Source organism: Lepisosteus oculatus, unplaced genomic scaffold (assembly GCF_040954835.1).
Source record: "Lepisosteus oculatus isolate fLepOcu1 unplaced genomic scaffold, fLepOcu1.hap2 HAP2_SCAFFOLD_67, whole genome shotgun sequence".
In the NCBI taxonomy this organism is placed as follows: domain Eukaryota; kingdom Metazoa; phylum Chordata; class Actinopteri; order Semionotiformes; family Lepisosteidae; genus Lepisosteus; species Lepisosteus oculatus.
The window spans coordinates 383-27,500 of record NW_027168224.1 but is presented as its reverse complement, the minus strand read 5'-3'; the positions used below and the strand labels follow the sequence as shown (position 1 = coordinate 27,500).

The window sequence follows — 27,118 nt, the reverse complement described above, 5'->3', positions numbered from 1 at the left end:
GTCAATAATCAGAATGAGGATTTATTTCCAGACGGGCTACAGGTAGTGTTGTGAAATACTTCAACACACTGGATCGCAGATTTAGACCCCCTGCACTCTTACTCCTTAAAAACCAAAGAAATGAAGATATGTAGCAATCACATTGTAACAGGGGTGACAGTGACTTAATGCTTATACTAGTGGACTTCAGGTACCTTTAGGGTACGGTGTTCCCTGAAGGGCTCTCAAACCCCACATTTCAGATGCCTAGCTGTATCGCTGATCTATTGCACCTCAGAATCACTTTTAAACCTTACCTCTGGTATCTTTAATCCCTATTGCTCAACGCATGGTGAAAGTATTGCATAAATGTGTCTGAAAATGAGCAATGGGCACCTGAGAGACTCATTTGCCTGTTTCACAAATGATCATATTTGACTAGAGATTCTGTTTGGAATTCAGTTGTGCATTCTGACAGCAATCCCTTTCAAAAAACGATACATTCTGGATGAGGTCAAAGGTGCAGGAACACTGTATTTAGGATGTGTTTTAAAATCCATTGACTGATCCCCGAATCCTGAAGTTTCTTCGCATGATATCGGGCTTGCAACCACTTTCTGAAAAATGATGAAAAATACCAAAAATGAAAAAAAAAATATCAATTCTAGAGCCTAAGAGGAAAACAAGACAAATTTATATCTCCAAATAATTTTATGTGCTTCAGAAGAGCCCAGGAAAGTTTTTTGCATACATGAAACCACGCCCGTTTGCACGTAAGCAGACATGGTTGCACACACGACTTCATGAAAGCACGCGTGCATGCGAAGTCATCCTGTTGAGCATTTGAAAAGCCGCACCACGCCGCACTTGAAATAGCTCTTACATTAGTGGTAGACGCAGGAATCGCCTTTTTATTTACGCTCTTACCAACGCGATGGAAAGCAAAACAAAGCAAAGCAGAGCAAAACAACGAACAAACAAAAACCCTCACGTCCCGCACTTGCAAATAACACCGTTACGTGCCCAAGCGGTATTGTATGTCATCCTACCACTGCAACCCGGGGCGTACGGTATATGGGAACGAGCACACGCCACGAATCGTCTCGAATCACTCCCTACAGCTGTAAGGCACCTTGAAGCGTGCACCCCCAACATTCTTCTTTGCGCATCTGTGAAAGGTAAATTCTTGAACAAACTCTGAACCAGCTCTAAGGAAACTAATCAGATTAGACATTACTTTGACTCATCTTTTTACGCTCAGTGCTGGATTGCTCAAACTCCAGCTAGGGTTAGGGTTAGCATTCCCACGCTACTTAGACACTTTGTTTACGCTCAGTGCTGGATTTTGGGAACTTCAGGACGAGTGGGAATTTTCTCCTATCTGTCAATTCTGTTTTGTTTTGGAGACTCTTGGCTGCCTATGTTGTACAGTGCAGCGTGAAGGAAACATTTTCCAAAACTGTGTCAGCTCAAAAGTTGTAAGAAAACCTCTCCAGCTGCTTTAACTCTCTTGATTTTTGTCATTTAACGTGACACTCGATGTATAACTGGAGCCTCACATATGCAAATGGTGAGGCTCCAGTTCGACACCACTTTACAGTATATGACAAAAGCATGGCAGACTGTGCCATGACCGGCAGATAACTTCTGCTTATTTTTACCATATTAAACATTGGAAATCCTCCCACTTGCATTTGTGACACTTGATTTTGGCTCCACCTAATACACTCTTAAAACTTCAAACACTTTTCTCTTCTCCCGCAACACTCTTGTCTGTCGGCACTATGTGGCAGCGTTGCATGACAACCCATCTCACCACGGAAAGGAACCTAACAGCTTTGGTAAGAGAGGAGAAAAGGACCTGGCACGTACGGGGCTCGAACCCACGACCTTGGCGTTATTAGCACCACACTCTAACCAACTGAGCTAACCGGCCTCACGACAGTGGTCCTCTCTGTGCTGACACTGCTCATGATGTTTCCCGAGCCGAAACTGCGTTTTTCCAAGCAATTTGACAAAGCCCGCCCACTGAAAACTGCAGCAGATCGTGTAAAGACGTTCAACTTTGTAATTACTGCACGCACAGGAAGCAGAATAAATTCCTCTTTTCAAACTGTCAAAGGTTTGCTTTGCGAACGCTGCAGGACATCGCACAATCTCTTTTGAACAGGGACGAACGATTTCTTATGGGGCGCAGTAAGTACAGACGTTTAAAAAGCTCCACTCATGTCGACGATGCAGCATGAAGAAGCGCAACCTAACGTTTGACAGACAAAGGCCGGGCGCCGCTACGAGCAATATGAAATCAAACTGACAGCACACGGCGTTTCGCGCTGACTCAAAAGTGATCTCGACAGACGCTGTTCTCTGCATAACGCTGAAAGAGCTAAAGAGCGTTTCTGTTGAGACGTAACAAGCTCGTTTCTTTCTACCATGATGTCACCATGACCAAATCTGTCTTTAAGCACCTTGCTCAGTCTCTGACGACACTGTCAAAAATTGCTTTCGCCGATTGTATTGCAAACCGGCGGAAGCGGGGTATTGGGAAAAGTTTTCAACTAGCAATAATCGCGCCTCGGCTAAACCTCACAGGCTACGATACTGCCACTGCGCAAAGCTGATAGTTGCCAGGCAACCGCGGGGATCCTATGGAAATCGTTATCGATAGTCTCATGGCATGTCGTTTCTGTAACGCTTCATATTTGTCCTCTTCTTCATCTAGCTTGAGGTTTTGAAGAATTTCATGGCAGACAAGGTCTCCGTCGGGAACAAAGGGCGTTGTGAGAAAACCGTTGCTTATTTTCAGCAGCAGAAATACAACCCTTTAAGTACAAGATGACAGAACAATGAGGAAGGGCATGCCGGGAGGAACTCATGCACTACAGAGGAAAGGGGGCGGGCACGTACAGTTCACATTCAAGCCACAAGTACTCTTCTCGGATGTTGCACAAACAAATCCTAACGTCTTGAAAGCATTGCAGCATGTTTGTGTCCCACTTCCCGTGGCTGCAGGACGACTGACACGAACGGACAAACACAATCTGTGGCGTTTAGCGTGACATAGTCTTGCAGGCATCGTGCTGTCTCACTGCAATACTATACCGCTGGAGGAAACAGTCCATCTGGCCATGAAACTCATTTAAACGTCTAGCTACAGCAACTAACTATATCATGATTTATTCAGGATGTGTGGAATCAGCACGTCCCGGAGACAGCTTCCGAAATCGTGAGCATTCTCTGGTGGTAGGGGCGTTCAAGATGGCGCTCAGGTGGGAGGTAAAGTTTAGTGGTTGAGGAGTTTTTTTGAGTTTTTCATGACCTGAATGTTAATTTTTGCTTTTTTTGACTACAGAAAAATAAGGACTTAACACTAGTTGTTTAAACTTCAGTTATAATTGAAAGAAAAAAAAAACGATTTTTTTTAGGTTTAAGAATTTCGATATGAGTAACACTGGGAAAAGAAAAGAGTGCTGGGTCCTCGAAGAAGAAATCTAAGATACCTCAATCGTATATGTATAGCACTACAAGAAAATCGATGGAACTACAGGGAAAAGTGAAGCAGCTGGAGGGGACGTGGAAAGAGTGCTGGAGTTGCGCTCGTACGGTAGAGCCGGAGTCCCTGCCCAGCACACCTGTGAAAACCCCGGCGGCCAAGAGAGGAAGGGGCGACCTGACGCTGGAGGAGCTCCAAACCAACATCTTTAACATGATGGGTGAGCTGAAGGAAATGATTCGATTTAATACAGTCGCAATCGAAAGTCTTAAAAAGTCCATGGACTGTGTGTTTAAAGAGGTTGAAGACTTAAAGAGTGAAGTAAAAGTTCTTAAACAAGTAAATACCGAACAAGAAAAGCATATTAAAGAACTTGAATTGAAAGTGAACGATGTAGATAGATACTGTCGACGATGGAATTTAAAATTATTTGGAGTTAAAGAGGAACGTGATAAGGACCTTGTTGCAACAGTGAAGGGTATCTGTAAAAGGACCCTGCCGGACCAGGAGGACGTAATATCGGCCATTGACTTTGTTCACAGGCTCGGGAGAGCGAACATGTCTGGGCAAGTGCGCCCCAGATCGATTATAATACAGTTCACCAAGAGGACGGCGAGGGACATGCTCTGGCGAGCGGCGAGGGGGAATGAGTATTTGAATGGGAACAAACTGAGGTTTGCAGAGGAACTGTCTGGCGCGGACAGGAGCACCAGGAACCAGCTGTGGCCCCAGGTTGAAGCTGCCAGAAGAGAGGGGAGGAGACCCTACTTTGTGGGAGCGAGGGCCTTTGTGGACGGGAAGGAGATTTGCTCCCAGTGACTGCTCAGTTAATGATTATGTTTGGTTTTATTTGTTATACCAGTATATACTAGTGTTTCTTTAGTGTTAGTTTGGAATGGTGTAGTTAAGTGTTAAGGACTGTTATAGTTCTGGTTCTTTGAAAAACTCAATAGTTTAGATAGTCTTAGAGTTAGTTATTTGCTTTTGTGTATGTCTTTTTCATGAATGCCAGAGGTACTCGAAATGTTGTTAAAAGAAAAACGTTTTTTTTGTTTTGTAAAAAACTGTGCTGAGTTTTATTTTTTTACAGGAAACGCATGCATGTTGAAACTAAAGTTTATAATTGAGAAATATTAAAGCAAGGAAAATATGATACGTGTAAAATATACAATTTGATCACATAATTACTTAATTACCTCTGGTAGTTAAATGTTTTTTTTCTGCTGCGTTTTTTTTCTCTTGTACATGACTCTGATCCTCTTGTTGTATTTGTATTTGTAAATTCTACATGTTTAATAAAAATAAAAAAAAGCATTATAATCAAGTAGCCACAGAAATTGCATCACGCTTTCATGTATGCTATTGCAGACACCAACGTTGCCTAGATAGAAAACCGAAATAGCCGTGGGTTTGCTTGCTGGTCTGAAGGATCTCTCTTCGAATCTCTATCATTTGTCAATGGAAGTAAAACGCGCTGCAATCTGATACGTTCAGAATCAAACCCGCAGCTGTTGTTCGACTTTATTTCTTGACTAATTACAACTGAGTGTCGCATGAGCAGTTACGTAAACTTGTCTGGTATATTTGAACACAAATGCCGTTCTTCAATTAAAACTAACAGTACATTGTCAGGGACATTCAGTTCTATACAAACAAGAGACAGACAAGAGAATATTCCTACCTTCATGTGGACTACGTGTTGACTTACTGATCGGAATAATTGAAAAGTTCGGGTTCATAGCCGATGCAGTGCGTTCTAATTAGAACAACAGCAACGCTGAGCTCTCAGCACCGTACTGAGCCCAGGTGTTTTTCTAAAGCTGTCAGGTGCAGTTCATTTACATGAAGGAAATCTCTTACTGGGTACGATTACAATGCAGTAAGTAGCACAGGCTACTAAGGGAGTAGCCTGATGCGTTTAAAAACGACCCGAGCCAGCCAGGAGTCGAATTTACAATCTCCTAATCCGTAGTCAGACGCGTTATCCATTGCGCCACTGGCCCTGGTGTGACACTGCAGGACTGTAACCCAGTGAGCTCAGCACTGCAACTAGTAAAATATTACCCGCGGTCCATTCTTTTCCAAAAGTGAGAAACACCTGTTTTCTACATGTTGTCTGTTTTAAAACCATATCTCTTTAAACCAAACCAAGAGTTTGTCTTTTGCACTGATATTCTGATTCATTTCGATTTCAAAGAAAAAAAAACATTATCTTCCAAAGCATCATAAAATTGTCCCTTCTTCCAGACTCTACTTCTCTCTTGTAGTAGTACAGCAGACCTTTCCAGGTGAGCAGATAACAGAGTCCGAAATGAGCTTCCTCCATCAAGCAAAGTACCTGAACATGACTCTGTCTTCATAAATGCGCCCCTGTAATAAAGAAATTAAATCCAAAATCAAGAGGGCAGTTGCCTACTGAAGTTCAAGAAGTCATCAATTTTAACCTAGCAACACATTAAAGGCTGCATCTATACAAGTATGATTCTAGAAATGCTCACCAGATTACGTTTTAAGAAGGAACTGCGCCTCAGGTTTCGCCGAGATCTTAACTCGGATGGCAGGATTCAGAGTCCGGAGTGTGGACTGATGGAGCACGGAGGGTCCATATACTGTGGATCCCTCAGTGATCTTCCGCGTATTCAAACCGCCAGCGTGTAACTCCCCTGTCCCCGTGACCTCATTGCTCTGCTCTCACCTCTGTGCAGCCGAGCCCGACTCATGATAAAGTGGAAAAAAATATGCCCCCAACGTGAGATTTAATTTAGATTTCACAGATGCGCAAGGAAGAATGTTGGGGGTGCACACTTCAAGGTGCCTTACAGCTGTAGGGAGTGATTCGAGACGATTCGTGGCGTGCGCTCGTTCCCATATACCGTACGCCCCGGGCTGCAGTGCTAGGATGACATACAATACCGCTTGGGCACGTAACGGCCTTACATGCAAGTGTGGGACGTGAGGGTTTTCGTTTGTTCGTTTTGTTTTGCTCTGCTTTGCTTTGTTTTGCTTTCCATCGCGTTGGTAAGAGCGTAAATAAAAAGGCGATTCCTGCGTCTACCACTAATGTAAGAGCTATTTCAAGTGCGACGTGGTGCGGCTTTTCAAATGCTTGTGGGCATTTCTCTGTTGTTGATTCTTTTTTTGTGTGTAACAAAGTGGCATTTTCATGTCCGGACGGGGAGACTTTATCATTCCGACATGAAGCCACCCTTAAGTCCTCTGAGGCGTGTCTGTCTGCAAGGCTTGTATTTTGGAAATGTTTTTTTTAAACGGAGAATGACTTTGAAATAGGCTTCCGCCGGCGCCTCGCGATCCAGGTAAGATTGTAGCAAGAACGCAGCGGCGGTGGGGCTTGCTGTAGTCGTGGCCGAGTGATTAAAGCGATGGATTGGAAATCCATTGGGGTCTCCCCGCGCAAGTTCGAATCCTGCCGACTAGGTTGTCCGCCTCCAGTCCTTGTGTTCCGGCGCAAGGAAAGAAGCGTGCCTCTTTGCTGTTCCTGGTGGTTTTAAAACGCCAAATCGCTTGTACCCGCTGCCTTGGAAATAAATTCTTCAGCATCCGCGAATGCCTTTTTGCAGCTAAATGACGGTGTAAGTGTGTTTAGCCAGCGGGACTGGCTAGAGACGTAACTAAAGAGACTTGACGAAAATCAACTTAAGGAGATTGGAAAATATAAGAGCGTCTGAAAGTATAAGTACAGTACAGGTGGACGTAAAAGTAGTTAGATAAACAGTGTTTGTATTTTTATACAATTAGTTGCAATAGAGGAAACAATTTGGGTTTATTCGAATGTCTCAGACATGCTGAAACGCTGTAGGTTTAGAATCGAGACTGGGGAGAATAACGTCTTGTGAGAAGATCTGTTTACCTAACGATTAGATCCTGTAAATCCCTTGTACCCTCCCTAAGTCTGTCCCAGTCCAGTGGATAAAAATGTACTGTTAATGGAGTGTTGGTTTCTCTGTTATGGGATACTGGAGCACTACTGTCATGCTTGTTTCACTCCTCTGTTCAACAGTGTGCTATAGAGTAATGTATATGGGGAGACGGCAGGAGGCCACAGGAGTATTGGGGCAGCAAGTTTTACTTGCCGAGTACCAGATTTTAATGGGTGGTTTTATCCCAGATCTATTGGGTTGGAATATTATGCATTACAAAGAATGACTATCCAGAACAGGGTATCACGTGGCTTCAACTGACTGTGATCACTCAGTATGTTGATAGTATTCTGAGTGCTTCCCCTGACGAGGAAACCCACAAGTCTGAGTTGCTTCAGCTTTAGAGTGTCTAATAGAAGCAGTTATGATAAGGCCCTTTTGTGTCTAGCATTGTGAAATTTTAACAGGGCTTGGGTGCAATGTTTTTACAGGGTGAGCACAACTCTTAACAGATCTGCTTAAGGGGGGAGTGCAGTACAAGGACAAGATTGCCTTGGTTCCCGCAACAAAAGCCGCCTATAATAATTTGAAACAAGCTCTCTTACAGGTGCTGAGACTGGGGTTTCCTCAGATGGATCAACCATTCCTTTGTATGTAAGTGTGGACAAAGGGTTACTGTATATGTATATAATGTATGTATTTGTTGCATGTAGGCCACAATTCTGGATGGCTATGGAGAAATAGGATTCTCTCACAACGGCAGGGACTCCAGTTAAGAATACTAGGCTTGTCTCTGAACTGATTTGTAGTTTTACAGCTGCCGACAGAAGCAGCTTGAGTAAGGTGTAAATAACACAATAAATAAAGAATTCCAGTAACTCAAGGTAACAACCATGCAGATGCAGATGCCAGACGAGCTGCACTGGGAGAGCGGGAGTCTGAGACCCCTGTGAAACCTCTATTGGGGAAAGGGGAGAATTCAGGTTGAGGCCTTTAATAGATGTTTAATAGTGGTTAGAACAAATGTGTAAAGAATGTGGGGTTGTATGATGATGTGATGTGGGCTGGCACATACCCAAGTGTATGACAAAGATGATCCCAGGGTATGGACTGCCCTGCCCCTTGGATACTGATCTAGGGGCAGACTACACTGGGAAGGTGTGCCAGGCTGTAATTGCCTCACTAGGGGTAAGTTGGAAGTCACATTGCCCCAATCACCCACAGTCTGAAAGACCAACTAAGGAAATATCAACTGAAGGGACACCGTGGGTAGATAACTCTCTATTAAAGTGTTGTAGGTTTGTTAACTGAAGCGGTGCACAGGGCTTGTGAACAGGTGCCGGACGCTTGGGGACCTCCAGCAGAGGGGAGACACGACCGGATACCTGGCGAGTGGGTGTAGGTGAAGAAGAGATACCCTGCCAGATGTTGCAATCCTGCTGGGAGGGACCATATCAACTGCCACCAATTACTGATTGTGCCATCTGAGTGACAGGATGAGATCGCTGGATCCGCGCATCGCACTTTCACTGACCCACGGCACCAGAGACTGAGTGAACAGAAAGAAGGATGTTGTTACCGTTTCTGTGTCTGATGCTTCCTAAGACCAACAGTGTGCTTGTTAGGCCTGAGGAGCATTACTGGGGATATGGTATCAATACATTCCGGGTGTTGGGATATCTATCAGGGTAATACATTTCTAATTGGACTATAAATAATGTCATATTGTCTGCTTTAAAACTGATGTTTTCAACTCTATTGTAGAGATTCTAGAATCAACTAATAGAGAATTGAAATAAAAAAGGGCATAAGAAGACATTACCAAGAACGACCACAAGATGGAGATATTGTCTAGACATTACCAACAACGACCACAAGATGGAGATATTGTCCAAAGAGGCAAGAAGGGCAAAGCCGCGAAAAGGTAAAAGCATTTTTTGAAAGAGATTGCTGTCAGAATGCACATCCGTATCCCAAACAGAATCTCTAGTAGAATATGATCATTTGTGAAACAGGCAAATGAGTGTCTGCTACAATATGATTGCTACATATCTGCATTTGTTGGTTTTTAAGGAGTAAGAGTGCAGGGGGTTTAAACCTGCGATCCAGTGTGTTGAAGTATTTCACAACACTACCCCTAGCACATCTGGAAATAAATCCTCATAAGTGCAAACACATCCTAAATACAGTGTTCCTGCACCTTTGACCTCATCCAGAATGTATCGTTTTTTGAAAGGGATTGCTGTCAGAATGCACAACTGAATCCCAAACAGAATCTCTAGTCAAATATGATCATTTGTGAAACAGGCAAATGAGTCTCTCAGGTGCCCATTGCTCATTTTCAGACACATTTATGCAATACTTTCACCATGCGTTGAGCAATAGGGATTAAAGATACCAGAGGTAAGGTTTAAAAGTGATTCTGAGGTGCAACACATCAGCGATACAGCTAGGCATCTGAAATGCGGGGTTTGAGAGCCCTTCAGGGAACACCTTACCCTAAAGGTACCAGAAGTCCACTAGTATAAGCATTAAGTCACTGTCACCCCTGTTACAATGTGATTGCTACATATCTTCATTTCTTTGGTTTTTAAGTAGTAAGAGTGCAGGGGGTCTAAATCTGCGATCCAGTGTGTTGAAGTATTTCACAACACTACCTGTAGCCCGTCTGGAAATAAATCCTCATTCTGATTATTGACCTGGGCATGTACCAATAAATCACTGAGCATATATATATCACTGTGTTGAAGCTAGAGACCTGTATGTAATAATATGATGCTAAAATGTTATTTTCACATATATTAATGTAATAAATGATTGCTTATGCTTTATAAACAAATCTAATTAAAATAAAAGCTAAAGTTTTGTATTTATCTTGTACCATAGAACATGATTTTCTTTGTATTTCAAGCCCACAAAGTGTCCAAATGACGCACTACATGATATAAAGAAGATTATCACATGCATATCAGTATTATCTTTCTTATGAAAATGCATTCCTTTCATTATCTTTTACTTTTTAAAATGAACTCAAGTTGTGTATAATGTAATAATTTAAGTAGAATAGATTCTAATAATAAAATGATCCAGTGTGTTGCTCTACTACACTACTTCACTGCTCTATGCCGTCTGGAAATAAATCCTCAGACTGCTTACTGCCCTGGGCATGTACCAATGAATTACAGGAGCACATCTATTTATCACTGCGTTGAAGCAGGAGACACATAGTCTCTGCAAACACATCCTAAATACAGTGTTCCAGCACCTTTGACCTCATCCAGAACGTATCATTTCTTGAAAGGGATTGCTGTCCGAATGCACATCTGAATCCCAAACAGAATCTCTAGTAAAATACGATCATTTGTGAAACAGGTAAATGACTGTCTCAGGGGCCCATTCCTCATTCTCAAGACACATGTATGCAGTACGTACACCATGCATTGAGCAATAGGGATTAAAGACACCACAGGTAAGGTTAGATGTCATGTTCTATGATCATTTCTTTCATCATTAGGGACTAAATATACCAAACGTATGATGCTAAAATCCTGAAAAAAGGATGTGCTCCATCTCGGCAGTAGATTGGATTCCAAAACTGATTTGGGTCAATATACATTACCTTTGAAGATAAGGTACAGTCTACTGTAGGGAACCATCAACTTAGAAAGCATTGGCCTTCCCTGGGGGTCAGGTAGGTGCAAAAGATAAACCTTTATCCTATCTTTATCTTAAGATAAGTGGCCAAGCAGTATTTTTCCAAGTTTCACCAAGCTCATCATGTTGCCATAGTAGAAAAAGTTCTATAAAATGTTAAATAACTTTAAAAAAGCATCTTGGTCTTTCAGTACTGTACAAGGTGAATTAAACTGTCCCTGGTAATAAAAAGTAATTAGAAGCATCCCAGAAACTTTATCTCTAGAAACATTAGCTGTTTTATATCATGTAATTTAGTGTGATGTCAGAATTCAAGGACATTATCACACACAGAAATTGGTTCAGTTAAATCTAAAAAACGCAGCTAAACATGGGTTTAAATGTAAAATAGAAGTCTTACCTCTTGTCAAAAGATTTAATTCAAGAAGCGATGTAATAAATGATTGCTTATGCTTTATAAACAAATCTAATTAAAATAAAAGCTTAAGTTTTGTATTTATCTTGTACCATAGAACATGATTTTCTTTGTATTTGAAGCCCACAAAGTGTCCAAATGATGCACTACATGATATAAGGAAGATTATCACATGCATATCGGTATTATCTTTCTTATGAAAATGCATTCCTTTCATTACCTTTTACTTTTTAAAATGAACTCAAATTGTGTATAATGTAATAATTTAAGTAGAATAGATTCAGGTAGGAAATATAGAGTCATGATGTTTATGGCTGACATCATTTCACATGGGTGAATTTTAAGCTAAGAAATAAAAACATTTACAATGAAGATACCATTACTTAATTTTAAATGCCTTTAAAAAATAAATACCTCCTGAGAATAATTTGCCACTCCCAGATCCTTGGTAAGGTACTGTTTGAATCCAATCAGGAGAGGAGCATCCAGGGAGTGCTTTCTATAGAGTCCAGCTTGGGCCACTCTCTTCCGGCCTGCTGATACTTTTTAACTACTCAGGGCCTGTAAGGATATAAAACACCGGTTTAAACATTTTATACCTATAAGACAAATTAGAATTTTAGTAAAAAATAGATACATCTGAAAAATAAAAAGTCTTACTGCTGATAGAGTTCTTCAGAGCTCATATCTTCCCTTTCCTTATCCGCTTCTGTTTCAGTTTCTAGAGCAGCCTCTGGCATCTCTTCCTCCTGGACAGCGGCCTCTTGCTCAGGGCCGCTGGAATGCAGGTATATTCTTTTCAACATGCTTTTACATAATATGTTGTAACAATGATTTCAAAAAGAAACTACAGAAGCCTTACAGATTAAAAATATCTCACCTTGCCAATGTGTCTTCAGGCTTCCCATGTACAAAAAGGCCCAAGGACTCTAGCAGTCTTACAACCACTATCCTGTTTGCCTCACCAGACACGATCTCTATTCTGTGGTAATCCACGATGACCCCATTCTTCAGGTGATTCATCATGTCCTCCCTCGCCTGTTGAGAGGCCATCCTGATCTCTTCTGCCGTGGCGTGCTTCATACACGCCCTCTTCAAGTGAGCAGGAAGCTGATCAAGAGTATTCAGGCACATCTTGCACACCAGGGGAATCCTCGCGGGTTTCCTTTGAAAATAAATAATACCATCTGTGTATAGAAACAAGCTAAGACTGATTTCTTAAATTATCCTTAATTTTCTCTCTCATAGTTTGAGCATAATGATTTTATTGCATTTATATAAGAATTGCTCATTGCTCCAAAATAAATAATGGTTTCATAAAAAAGTGAGCACTTACTTGGTCTCAGTCACAGACTTTCCAATAGAAGCCATTGTGGAGTTCAGCAACTGCAGGTCCTAGAAGTGGGGAAGGAATTTTAAAAGAGAAATTGAATTACAATACAGAAGGAATGGCTGAGGGATCACTGAAATATATATATACAAATTCCAAAGACTGAGTCCATATAGAAACAACTACCTTTCATTTTCAGTATAAGAAAAAAAAAACATTATCTTCCAAAGCATCATAAAATTGTCCCTTCTTCCCCGTGACCTCATTGCTCTGCTCTCTCCTCTGTGCAGCTGAGCCCGACTCACGGTAAAATGGAAAAAAATATGCCCTCGACGTGAAATTTACTCTGGAGCGAGCCAGTGTTGCGCATAGCTGCCTTCAAAGCAGTTGACCCAGGTTCGATTCCCGGCCAATGCAGTTGCAAATGTTTTCAAATGCTGTCATGAGCCTTGGATTGTGACTAGCAAAGTGAAGCCTTTTGAAAGAGCTAAAGCACTGCAAAACGGAATTGAAGGAGAATCTTACAGGGGATTCTGAGCAGTGTCTGCATACATGCAGTCAGATAAAGGTGCTGAAAGCTTGAGCTACTCTCAATGTCATGCTGCCCTTCCCCGGAGTAAATCTGTTACATTGAAAGAATGCTTCTGGCAGGTTCAAAAAGGGACCCTTGTTAATTGGAGAAAACAATGATTTCGAATGAATTCTGTACGCGTTAAAAGACAGCTATACACAGAAAACATGCAGGACACTGCTCATGATGTTTCCCGAGCCGAAACACAGTGCGTTTTTCCAAGCCATTTGACAAAGCCCACCCACTGAAAACTGCAGCAGATCGTGTAAAGACGTTCAACTTTGTAACTACTGCACGCACAGGAAGCAGAATAAATTCCTCTTTTCAAACTGTCAAAGGTTTGCTTTGCGAACGCTGCAGGACATCGCACAATCTCTTTTGAACAGGGACAAACGATTTCTTATGGGGCGCAGTAAGTACAGACGTTTAAAATGCTCCACTCATGCCGACGATGCAGCATGAAGAAGCGCAACCTAACGTTTGACAGACAAAAGCCAGGCGCCGCTACGAGCAATATGAAATCAAACTGACAGCACACGGCGTTTCGCGCTGACACAAAAGTAATCTCGACAGACGCTGTTCTCTGCATAAAGCTGAAAGAGCTAAAGAGCGTTTCTGTTGACACGTAACAAGCTCGTTTCTTTCTACCATGATATCACCATGACCAAATCTGTCTTTAAACACCTTGCTCAGTCTCTGACGAGACTGTCAAAAATTGCTTTCGCCGATTGTATTGCAAACCGGCGGAAGCGGGGTATTGGGAAAAGTTTTCAACTAGCAATAATCGCGCCTCGGCTAAACCTCACAGGCTACGATACTGCCACTGCGCAAAGCTGACGGTTGCCAAGCAACCGCGGGGATTCTATGGAAATCGTTATCGATCGTCTCATGGCATGTCGTTGCTATAACGCTTCATATTTGTCGTCTTCTTCTTCTTCTAGCTTGAGGTTTTGAAGAATTTCATGACAGACAAGGGCTCCGTTGGGAACAAAGGGCGTTGTGAGAAAACCGTTGCTTATTTTCAGCAGCAGAAATACAACCCTTTAAATAAAAGATGACAGAACAATGACGAAGACCGGGGTAAAGTTAGCTCGAAGTTCGAAAACGATTTTGGCACGCCTGTAGCGCTTTCACGAAACCTCTTAGAGTTGCGAGAATGCTTGTTTTGTGTATAAAATACATTGTGGATGCTTTCTCAGCCTTTACTTTTTCGATTTTATGACATTTTTTTGACCATGCACGAATATTCTTTTGTCCATATCTTCGCAATGGAAGCACAGAACGCCGTCAAACCAAATGCATTTTAAAGACCACGACTTGTGGATATTTCCACAGCCTTTACATCAAACTATCAGTGAGCTAATTATCTTTTTTTAAACCTCCGGTTTTTCATCGATGCGTAATTACGCACGAACTGGAACCCGGGGGACCGCTGTGTGCACACGTTCACAACGCGAGAAATACTGTTCAATACGGCTTCATGCGAAAAACCCGTATATGACCATAGGAAGCAGAACAGCGCGGTCTCCCATTACCCAGACTGTAAGCACGGGAATAAAGCTTTGTTTGATTTCTGAAACCCTTCCTTTACGCCCTGTTTTCATTCAGGTAAGGGTCAACTATATTCACAATACTACTGACAGCAGGAAGATTAAAATATTCTTTTCTCAGCAGCTTATTAAAAACAGCTCCCATGATGTTCAAACCGATTTTTTACACAGAACACTGACACAGCTTTGCATTCTGAATCTCTTTTTGTCATGCTTTTATTTAATATGGCACAATGCATTGGGATAGGGGTATTCTGTTCACAAACCAATAGCATTTAAACCACAGCACCCACAATGCAGCAAGTGTTTTGCACACTAAGCAGGTCCTCTGACTTTTCCCAGCTTTGTTTTGGGTTGTGGAACCTTTCTTTATATTTTTTAGGATTTTCTGAAGATAACACTACAGGTAATACACTGGGATAGGTGGGTCATCTTCATGGCTCAATAGCATTTCAAATACAGCACCCACACTGTTGAAACCAAGTGTTTTACACACCAGACAGGCCCCCTAACTTTATATAACCTTGCTGTGGCTGTGGCCCCTTTCTTTAATTTTTTATGATTTTTTGAAGATAACACTACGGGTAATACACTGGGACAGGTGGGTCGTCTTCATGGCTCAATAGCATTTCAAATACAGCACCCACACTGCTGAAACCAAGTGTTTTACACACCAGACAGGCCCCCGGACCTCGTACAACCTTGCTGTGGCTGTGGCCCCTTTCTTTAATTTTTTATGATTTTCTGAAGATAACACTACAGGTAATACACTGGGATAGGTGGGTCGTCTTCATGGCTCAATAGCATTTCAAATACAGCACCCACACTGTTGAAACCAAGTGTTTTACACACCAGACAGGCCCCCTAACTTTATATAACCTTGCTGTGGCTGTGGCCCCTTTCTTTAATTTTTTATGATTTTTTGAAGATAACACTACGGGTAATACACTGGGACAGGTGGGTCGTCTTCATGGCTCAATAGCATTTCAAATACAGCACCCACACTGCTGAAACCAAGTGTTTTACACACCAGACAGGCCCAAGAACCTCGTACAACCTTGCTGTGGCTGTGGCCCCTTTCTTTATTTTTTTATGATTTTCTGAAGATAACACTACAGGTAACACAGTGCGATAGGTGGGTAGTCTTCATGGCTCAATAGCATTTCAAATACAACAACCACACTGCTGAAACCAAGTGTTTTACACACCACACAGGTCCCCTAACCTTATACAACCTTTCTGTGGTTGTGGCCCCTTTATTTATTTTTTTAATAAGAATTTTAGTTTTTCAATATGGCACCATTAGACAGGCGGTACATGGGGATTGGGGGGTGCTATTCATGAGTCAATAGCTCTTCAAGCACAACAGCCACAGTGCTGCAACCAGGTGTTTTACACCAGACATTTCCCCTAACCTTATACAACCTCGCTTTGAGTTGTGGAACATTTCTTTATTTTTTAATGTTTTTTTTGACTGTAATCAAGTGTTGTGCTCACTAGGCAGGCCTCCTGACCTTTCACAGTCATGCTTTGTTGTGTGCAACTTTAATTATCTTTTTAGGATTTTTTGAACATGGCAACTTCCACCAAGACGGGTGGGGGGTGTGGGGGTGCTCTTCAATAGCTTTTTCATCTATACACACAAACGGATGTAACCAAGACACTCAGAACCTGTCACGCAGGGGCTGACTGCTGAGGATAGGGATCCAATGCGGTGCCCTTGGTAGGGTTGGCCCAAGACGCAGGCGTAGTCGGAGTAAACAGGCAGGGGCCCGAGTCCGGGAAGGCGTAGAAGTTGCGTCGGTAGGCAGAGGCGTAAATGAAGAGACAGGCTGGGGTCAGGATCTGAGAAAGCGTAAAACAGGCGAAGGTACAAAATCGAGTGGCTAAAGCAGTTGTCGGAAAAGCGGGGTCGAGGTCCAGGGGAGAAGTCATAGTAAGGCAAAAGCGTAGTTAGTAGGTAAGCTCCGGGACAGAATCTCAATCGTGAGCAATGACCGGGGAACAGATGAGGGTTTAAGTAGAGGACTGATTGACATGTGCACGTTTGGTATGGGGAGAGCTCGAGGGAATGCGGGAGCGCTTGCCTGCGTGAGGGAGATTCATGACAGAACCAACAGAATCAACCTGAACTCATAGAAAAACAAGAATGCCCCCGAGACACCTGAATCCCCCTCCTGGACCACTCTGGTATCAACACCCCCAAACCCATCCATACCAGCTAACAAGATTCAGAATCGGTGCAACCCTCCAACCTGGACCAAGAGCAGGATGGGACAAGAACCTGCACCACACTACGTAGACAGGTTTGTATTTTTGGCTGAAGATGAAAATGTCTAACATAGATTGTTTTGGTTCTAGCAAACAATAAAAATAGTTGTTAAAATCCAAACACACATAATGAGATCACTCTCTGTCAGTAACATTCTGGGTCTGGGCTCCTCTGTATTTGGGCTAAAGAGAGTTCAACAACATTTATTAAATGCACTGACATCATAATCTGACAAGATCCATTGTTTAGGGGAGACTTGACCACCCACTGTCCCCCTGGTATCGTGAAGCTCATTGTCCTTTAGCTTTCCAAAACCAGAATCACTTGGGACTCCGGGGGGATCGGTGTATGCAAAATATGAATTCCTTATGCAAGAAATTGTATATGGTCAATATAGCGATCATATCTTATCAGCAGATGGTAATCTCCAAGGAACAAGTAATAGGTTTATTCCACGCTGAAAAATGATCAAATGATTGATGAACCCAAGTGATTTGAAAGAAATGTTAAACAACTCAAAGCGAGGTTGTATAAGGTTAGGGGAGCTGTCTGGTGTGTAAAACACCTGGTTGCAGCACTGTGGCTGTTGTGCTTGAAGAGCTATTGACTCGTGAAGAGCACGATGTACTATCCCCATGTACCGCCTGTCTAATGGTGCCATATTGAAAAACTCATAAAAAAATAAAGAAAGGGGCCACAACCACAGCAAGGTTGTATAAGGTTCTGGGGGCTGTCTGGTGTGTAAAACACCTGGTTTCAGCAGTGTGGCTGTTGTATTTGAAATGCTATTGAGCCATGAAGACGACCCACCCGTCCCAGTGTATTACCTGTAGTGTTATCTTCAGAAAATCATTACAAAATAAAGAAAGGGGCCACAGCCACAGTAAGGTTGTATGAGGTTTGGGGGCCTGTCTGGTGTGTAAAACACTTGGTTTCAGCAGAGTGGGTGCTGTATTTGAAATGCAATTGAGCCATGAAGACGACCCACCCGTCCCAGTGTATTACCTGTAGTGTTATCTTCAGAAAATCATTACAAAATAAAGAAAGGGGCCACAGCCACAGTAAGGTTGTATGAGGTTTGGGGGCCTGTCTGGTGTGTAAAACACTTGGTTTCAGCAGAGTGGGTGCTGTATTTGAAATGCTATTGAGCCATGAAGACGACCCACCTGTCCCAGTGTATTACCTGTAGTGTTATCTTCAGAAAATCATAAAAAAATTAAAGAAAGGGGCCACAGCCACAGCAAGGTTGTATGAGGTTCGGGGGCCTGTCTGGTGTGTAAAACACTTGGTTTCAGCAGTGTGGGTGCTGTATTTGAAATGCTATTGAGCCATGAAGACAACCCACCCATCCCACCTGTAGTGTTATCTTCAGAAAATCATAAAAAAATAAAGGTTCCATAACCCAAAACAAAGCTGGGAATAGTCAGATGACCTGCTTAGTGTGCAAAACACTTACCTGCAGCATTGTGGGTGCTGTGGTTTAAATGCTATTGGTTTGTGAACCAGTGCATTGTGCCACATTAAATAAAAGCAAGAGAAAAAGAGTTTCAGAACACAAAGCTGTGTCAGTGTTCTGTGTAAAAAATCGGTTTGAACATCATGGGAGCTGTTTTTAATAAGCTGCTGAGTAAAGAATATTTTAATCTTCCTGCTGTCAGTAGTATTGTGAATATAGTTGACCCTTACCTGAATGAAAACAGGACGTAAAGGAAGGGTTTCAGAAATCAAACAAAGCTTTATTCCCGTGCTTACAGTCTGGGTAATGGGAGACCGCGCTGTTCTGCTTCCTATGGTCATACAGTATACGGGTTTTTCGCATGAAGCCGTATTGAACAGTATTTCTCGCTTTGTGAACGTGTGCACACAGCGGTCCCCCGGGTTCCAGTTCGTGCGTAATTACGCATCGATGAAAAACCGGAGGTTTAAAAAAAGATAATTAGCTCACCGATAGATTGATGTAAAGGCTGTGGAAATATCCACAAGTCGTGGTCTTTAAAATGCTTTTGGTTTGAAGGCGTTCTGTGCTTCCATTGCGGAGATATGGACAAAAGCATATTCGTGCTTGGTCAAAAAAATGTCATAAAAACGAAAAAGTAAAGGCTGAGAAAGCATCCACAATGTATTTTATACACAAAGCAAGTGTTTTTGTAACTCTAAGAGATTTCGTGAAAGCGCTACAGGCGTGCCAAAATCGTTTTCGAACTTCAAGCTAACTTTACCCCGGTAACTTGTCTGGTATATTTGAACACAAATGCCGTTCTTCAATTAAAACTAACAGTACATTGTCAGGGACATTCAGTTCTATACAAACAAGAGACAGACGAGAATATTTCTACCGTTCATGTGGACTACGTGTTGACTAACTGATCGGAATATTTGAAAAGTTCGGGCTCATAGCCGATGCAGTGCGTGCTAATTAGAACAACAGCAACGCTGAGCTCTCAGCACCGTACTGAGCCCAGGTGTTTTTCTAATGCTGTCAGGTGCAGTTCATTTACATGAAGGAAATCTCTTACTGGGTACGATTACAATGCAGTAAGTAGCACAGACTGCTTAGGGAGTAGCCCGATGCTTTTAAAAACAACCCGAGCCAGGCAGGAGTCGAACCTGCAATCTCCTGATCCGTAGTCAGACGCGTTATCCATTGCGCCACTGGCCCTGGTGTGATACTGCAGGACTGTAACCCAGTGAGATCAGCACTGCAACTAGTAAAATATTACCCCCGGTCCATTCTTTTCCAAAAGTGAGAAACACCTGTTTTCTACATTTTGTCTGTTTTAAAACCATATCTCTTTAAACCAAACCAAGAGTTTGTCTTTTGCACTGATATTCTGATTCATTTCGATTTCAAAGAAAAAAAAAAACATTATCTTCCAAAGCATCATAAAATTGTCCCTTCTTCCAGACTCTACTTCTCTCTTATAGTAGTACAGCAGACCTTTCCAGGTGAGCAGATCACAGAGTCCGAAATGAGCTTCCTCCATCAAGCAAAGTACCTGAACATGACTCTGTCTTCATAAAAGCGCCCCTGTAATAAAGAAATTAAATCCGAAATCAAGAGGGCAGTTGCCTACTGAAGTTCAAGAAATCATCAATTTTAACCTAGCAACACATTAAAGGCTGCATCTATACAAGTACGATTCTAGAAATGCTCACCAGATTACGTTTTAAGAAGGAACTGCGCCTCAGGTTCTGCCGAGATCTTAACTCGGATGGCAGGATTCAGAGTCCGGAGTGTGGACTGATGGCGCACGGAGGGTCCATATACTGTGGATCCCTCAGTGATCTTCCGCGTATTCAAACCGCCAGCGTGTGACTCCCCTGTCACCTGTCCTCTCTCCTCTGTGCAGCCGAGCCCGATTCACGGTAAAGTGAAAAAAAATAACTAATCATAACTAGGGTCAGGGAGACTGTTTTCACTAGACAAAGGAATAGCAGAACGGGAAACAGTCTTAACAAACCCAGCACTCTTAGGATGTTGCTGTTGCTGCTGCTTATGTTTTAGGGCCAAACAATCTGCAATTATATGACCTCTCTTGTGACAATAAAAACATTCACGCTCCTCTTTAAGACGTGAGGAACTAGTTTTTACTGGGGGAGACTGAGACTGGGAACTTAGAGTAGACAAAGTCTTCTCCGCACGCACAGACATGAAAACATTCTTATGAGTGAGCACGAACTCATCTGCCAAAACAGCGACTTGCGATAAAGTAGTTACTTTTTGCTCATTCAAATACACAACAATGCGTTCAGGCAAACAGTTCTTAAATTCCTCTAAGAGCATTAACTCACGCAATGAGTTAAAGTCACTCACTTTACTGGCTACAACCCATTTATCAAAGAGAGTGCCCTTCTCTCTAGCAAATTCAACAAATGTCTGGTCTGACACTTTACGATGATTTCTGAAGCGTTGTCTATAAGCCTCAGGAACCAATTCATAAGCCCGTAAGATAGCAGCTTTCACAGTATTGTAATTCAAACTTTCTTCTAAAGAAAGTGTAGAACAAACTTCCTGAGCTTTGCCCACTAATCTACACTGCAAAAGCAGTGACCAAACCTCCTTAGGCCAACGAAGTGATGTGGCAATTCGCTCGAATGCACCAAAGTACGAATCAACTTCCGTCTCCCTAAACAGAGGAACTAAAGCAATGTGCTTACTTACATCAAAGGTGGTAGAGAGTGGATCTTGCAAAGGAGACACGCTAGAGGCCTCGGAGTGGGTTGGCTGCACAGCAGGAGCATTCTTTCGTGCTTCTAGCTCAAGCTGTCGGAGCTTAACCTCTTTCTCCGCCTCAATCTCCATCTTACGAATTGCAAGGCGCAATTCAAATTCTGCCTGGCGCACTTGGGCTTTTTCCTGCGCCTCCATGTGCAAGCGGGCCAAATGAACTTTCAGGCGAGTGTCGCTTTTTGACCCGGCGGAGACCGGAGAGAACGGTTCAAAGGGAGGCAAGGTGGCCTTGACCTCAGCCTCCACTAAGTCTTCAGCCACCCCCTGCACCTCGTCCTGTTCTTCCACCACCATAGCAGGTTTAGCACCAGCCCCAGGAGAACCGGCGTACCTGCTCGTTAATGCAATGACCTCTAACTCTACCAACCTATCCATCACAGCTCTCTTGACGTCCCTTTTAAGAACTTGCGTCGAAACCTGAATCTGGAAGTAATCAGCAATTTGGAGCAATTCGTCCTTCCTACACTTATCCAGCTGCTCAAAGGAAGGTTCCTCCACAAACTTTCGCAAATCAAAAGTAGCCATAACTACAGTACCTTGCCAAAACACAATCCACAAATCAAAATCCTGTACCAACACCAAAATTCTGCAACACAAAAAAAAATCCTTAGGACGGGAATTTGATATCCCGGACGAGCCCCCAATAATGTTACAACCCCAAGTGTCTAGGGGGAAAGGGGTGTAACATTTAGGATAAGTCTTTTGGAAGCAGATGGGTTTTGGTGAGGGACTAGGAAGCGTGATAAGGGTAAGGAACTAGAGTGGTGCCAAAGAAAAGAAAATAACAAACAAAATGGAGCTGGCTAGGACAGTGAGGGAAAGCTAATCTGACTACAAAAGAAAACCAGAAACACACGGTCTTCTGCGTCTTCAACACCCTAGTTAACCTGCACTGACTACCCAAAACCATACAAGACAAATGGCACTCACCCGTACTAAACTAGTGTACTAATACAAAATTAACTAAGTGTGTAAGTGTACCCAACAACCTAAACTAACCTTATATACAAAAGTTCACACAAAAACACAAGTGAACCAGGAATACAAATAAGGAAAAACAAGAGTTATCAACAGGACAGGGTACAAAAGAACACATAAGTTGAACATGTAACACTTGGGCAAGGTAAAGACAAATCAAGGATGAACACACAAACAAACGAAAGTACAAAGAAACTAACGTAAAACCAACAAAACAACAAAGCCGAAGCTATACGAAAATACACAAACACAAAGCAAAACAAACCAACAAACGAAGCCAAAGCAATAACAAGAAGCGAAGCGAAGCGAAGCGAAGCGAAAACCAAAACCGAACGGGACCGAAGTCAAACGAAAGGCCTTTTCTTTCTGAAAGCCTCCATGTTATATAGTGAATAAAATGTGTTCTGATTGGCTGAAGGCTAATTAATGATGACATCATATTGAAACAGTGGTGTGATGGTTGGCCAATGGGGAAGGGAGAACAATCAAGGGTCAGCAGTGTGGACATAACAGAAAAACACACAGAACACACACTGGGACGTAACAGTGCCGGCGGGGGGCCCTCACCCTGAGGTCTGTGCGGGTCCCAATGCCCCAGCATAGTGACGGAGACGCTGTGTTGTAAAAGGGTGCCGTCCTTTGGATGAGATGTAAAACCGAGGTCACAGCGCTCTGTGGTCATTAAAAATGACCACCAAAACCTTTGACAAAAGCTCTTGGTAATTGATGGTCTTCAATAATGCTCCTCCTTTAGGTACATTTTAAATCAGCTGAAAAATGCTGTGAAATGGGGGGGCACTTCAGGCCAGTGTAGGATTTGGGTTACAAGAACCATAAAAACTGCATGAGAAAGCCCATACACTGAATTACACAGCTTTCTATTCAAAGGAGGACAAAAGAAATTCCCTGAGTTCGATTTTTTGCAGCACAGAGAGGACCACTGTCGTGAGGCCGGTTAGCTCAGTGGGTTAGAGTGTGGTGCTAGTGACGCCAAGGTTGTGGGTTCGAGCCCTGTACGGGCCAGGTCAATTTCTCCTCTCTTACCAAAGCTGTTAGGTCCCTTTCCGTGGTGAGATGGGTTGTCATGCAACACTGCCACATAGTGCCGACAGACAATTAAATGACAAAAATGAAGAGAGTTAAAGCAGCTGGAGAGGTTCTCTTACAACTTTTGAGCTGACACAGTTTTGGAAAATGTTTCCTTCACGCTGCACTGTACCACATAGGCAGCCAAGAGTCTCCAAAACAAAACAGAATTGACAGTCATATAATGTCCATTAACCCCGGTTTTACACGCAGGATCATGTCTGCCATCATAAGAATATGAGTCCAATATTTTAGAATATAGTCAGAATGACTTCTAACCTTACCTGTGGTGTCTTTAATCCCTATTGCTCAATTCATGGTGTACGTACTGCATACATGTGTCTTGAAAATGAGGAATGGGCCCCTGAGACAGTCATTTACCTGTTTCACAAATGATCGTATTTTACTAGAGATTCTGTTTGGGATTCAGATGTGCATTCGGACAGCAATCCCTTTCAAGAAATGATACGTTCTGGATGAGGTCAGTGGTGCTGGAACACTGTATTTAGGATGTGTTTGCAGTGATTGTGTGTCCCCTGCTTCAACGCAGTGATATATAGATGTGCTCCTGTAATTTATTGGTACATGCCCAGGGCAGTAAGCAGTCTGAGGATTTATTTCCAGATGGCATAGAGCAGTGAAGCATTGAAGTAGTGCAACACACTGGATCATTATATTATTAGAATCTATTCTACTTAAATTATTACATTATACACAATTTGAGTTCATTTTAAAAAGTAAAAGGTAATGAAAGGAATGCATTTTCGTAAGAAAGATAATACCGATATGCATGTGATAATCTTCCTTATATCATGTAGTGCGTCATTTGGACACTTTGTGGGATTGAAATACAAAGAAAATCATGTTCTATGGTACAAGATAAATACAAAACTTAAGCTTTTATTTTAATTAGATTTGTTTATAAAGCATAAGCAATCATTTATTACATTAATATATCTGAAAATAACATTTTAGCATCATATTATTACATACAGGTCTCTAGCTTCAACACAGTGCTATATATATATATGCTCAGTGATTTATTGGTACATGCCCAGGGCAACAATCAGAATGAGGATTTATTTCCAGACGGGCTAGAGGTAGTGTTGTGAAATACTTCAACACACTGGATCGCAGATTTAGACCCCCTGCACTCTTACTCCTTTCAAAACCAAAGAAATGAAGATATGTAGCAATCACATTGTAACAGGGGTGACAGTGACTTAATGCTTATACAAGTGGACTTCTGGTACCTTTAGGGTACGGTGTTCCCTGAAGGGCTCTCAAACCCCGCATTTCAGATGCCTAGCTGTATCGCTGATGTGTTGCACCTCAGAATCACTTTTAAACCTTACCTCTGGTATCTTTAATCCCTATTGCTCAACGCATGGTGAAAGTATTGCATAAATGTGTCTGAAAATGAGCAATGGGCACCTGAGAGACTCATTTGCCTGTTTCACAAATGATCATATTTGACTAGAGATTCTGTTTGGGATTCAGTTGTGCATTCTGACAGCAATCCCTTTAAAAAAACGATACATTCTGGATGAGGTCAAAGGTGCAGGAACACTGTATTTAGGATGTGTTTGCAGTTATTCTGTGTCTCTAGCTTCAACACAGTGATATATATATATATGCTCACTGATTTTTTGGTACATCCCCAGGGCAATAATCATTATGAGGATTTATTTCCAGATGTGCTATGGGTAGTGTTGTGAAATACTTCAACACACTGGATCGCAGGTTTAAACCCCTTGCACTCTTACTCCTTAAAAACCAACAAATGCAGATATGTAGCAATCATATTGTAGCAGACACTCATTTGCCAGTTTCAGAAATGATCATAAGGTGAATCCATCCCCTTCAAAGCTCCATGAAAAAATGATATTTTTAAATTTGAAAAAAAAAACATTATAGAACAACATCTCTTGGTCCACAGAGAGCAACAATCCAACTTTGAACAAAATCCATTGACTGATCCCCGAATCCTGATGTTTCTTCGCATGATATTGGGCTTGCAACCACTTTCTGGAAAACGAAGAAAAAGGCCAAAAATGAAAAAAAAGTTATCAATTCTAGAGCCTAAGAGGAAAACAAGACAAATGTATATCTCCAAATAATTTTATGTGCTTCAGAAAAGCCCAGGAAAGTTTTTTGCATACATGAAACCACGCCCGTTTGCACGTAAGCAGACATGGTTTCACAAACGACTGCATGAAAGCACGCGTGCATGCGAAGTCATCCTGTTGAGCATTTGAAAAGCCGCACCACACCACACTTGAAATAGCTCTTACATTAGTGGTAGACACAGGAATCGCCGCAGGAATCAAAATTGAACCTAGTTGCCACATCACATACATCCTGTTCAACGATAAAAAGGTAACATCTATCCTCGCTCCAGAGTAAATCTCACGTTGAGGGCATATTTTTTTCCACTTTACCATGAGTCGGGCTCGGCTGCACAGAGGCGAGAGCAGAGTAATGAGGTCACGGGGACAGGGGAGTCACACGCTGGCGGTTTGAACACGCGGAAGATCACTGCGGGATCCACAGTATGTGGACCCTCCGTGCGCCATCAGTCCACACTCCGGGCTCTGAATCCTGCCATCCGAGTTAAGATCTCGGCGGAACCTGAGGCACAGTTCCTTCTTAAAACGTAATCTGGTCAGCATTTCTAGAATCGTACTTGTATAGATTGTTGCGTGCTCTCTGAAGGCACCAGTTCTGTAGGGTTTGGGCATTAACTGGGACAATTATTAATTGTAGCAGTAAATCATAAAATGATTCTTTGGATGGCCTTAGAATCCAACCATGCGATATAACTCAAACAACGCACACACATAGGTACTAATACACGAGGATACATTTATTAATACATAGAATATGCATGTAAACCAAACAGATCTTATCAAGAGGTTTATCAGAATACAAAAGGTATATATTCAGTCAGTTACAAAGAGTTACATATATCAAGAGGACATATGTTCAGTATATCATTCATTTAGACCGTTTTGTAAATGAACTTGGTTATAACTTCTACATTGGATACTCAAAACAAGTACATAACTCTTAGGAATTAAATTGGTATCAACTGGTTGGGATGACAATTGAATTCTCGAGCTGTAATGCATTGAAGTTGAATACTCATCCAATCTCTGGGGATTCAGATCTCCTGCGGACTCAAAGAAGCAGTTGCAGGCTTGTTGCTGTCCAATCCGCGCTGTCTGGCTTGGTGCCAGGTTGTGCTGTGCGGTTTGCGACAGTGCGCTGCTGATGCTCACTGACCGGCTAGTTAGTGTTGGCTTTAACTAGCAAAGTTTATGCACAGGAGAAAAGATGACTGTGGGTCCCAGCAGGTCAGGAAGAGGACCGGTTCGTTCCTGATGAAGCGCTTGTTCTGATTAGTGATTCAGCTGTCCACAGTTCCGACCTGTTCACGAGGCTTGCTGCTGATGCTAACCTCGGGTGGATCCTCTGGTTACTCGTGGCAACCTCCACTCTCGACTCTTAGAACAGAGGAAAGTACTGGCACTCGGACACACTGGCCGTTCCGTGGTTGTCCGGGCTGAGTCTCAGGATGGTCAGGAGGCGTGCTGTGAGAATGTCCTGCCCTTGGGAGCCTTCTGCTCCTGGGCCGTCCTGCCATGGAATTGTCTTGCACCCCTGGAATTCTCCTTAGAA

General features: G+C 42.5%; 4 non-coding genes across 4 annotated transcripts; 1 reads left to right on the top strand and 3 right to left on the bottom strand.

Annotated features, from left to right (window-relative positions):
• Positions 1-2,456: 2,456 nt before the first annotated feature.
• LOC138233364 (U4 spliceosomal RNA) lies at positions 2,457-2,598 on the bottom strand. The gene has a single exon (XR_011187476.1). It is a non-coding gene; the product is annotated as a U4 spliceosomal RNA (small nuclear RNA).
• Positions 2,599-6,826: 4,228 nt separating this feature from the next.
• Positions 6,827-6,908, top strand: trnas-gga (transfer RNA serine (anticodon GGA)). The gene has a single exon. It is a non-coding gene; the product is annotated as a tRNA-Ser (tRNA).
• A 7,105-nt stretch (positions 6,909-14,013) lies between these two features.
• LOC138233346 (U4 spliceosomal RNA) lies at positions 14,014-14,155 on the bottom strand. Its single transcript, XR_011187459.1, has one exon. It is a non-coding gene; the product is annotated as a U4 spliceosomal RNA (small nuclear RNA).
• A 5,573-nt stretch (positions 14,156-19,728) lies between these two features.
• On the bottom strand, positions 19,729-19,801 carry trnar-acg (transfer RNA arginine (anticodon ACG)). The gene has a single exon. It is a non-coding gene; the product is annotated as a tRNA-Arg (tRNA).
• Between the last annotated feature and the right edge of the window lie 7,317 nt (positions 19,802-27,118).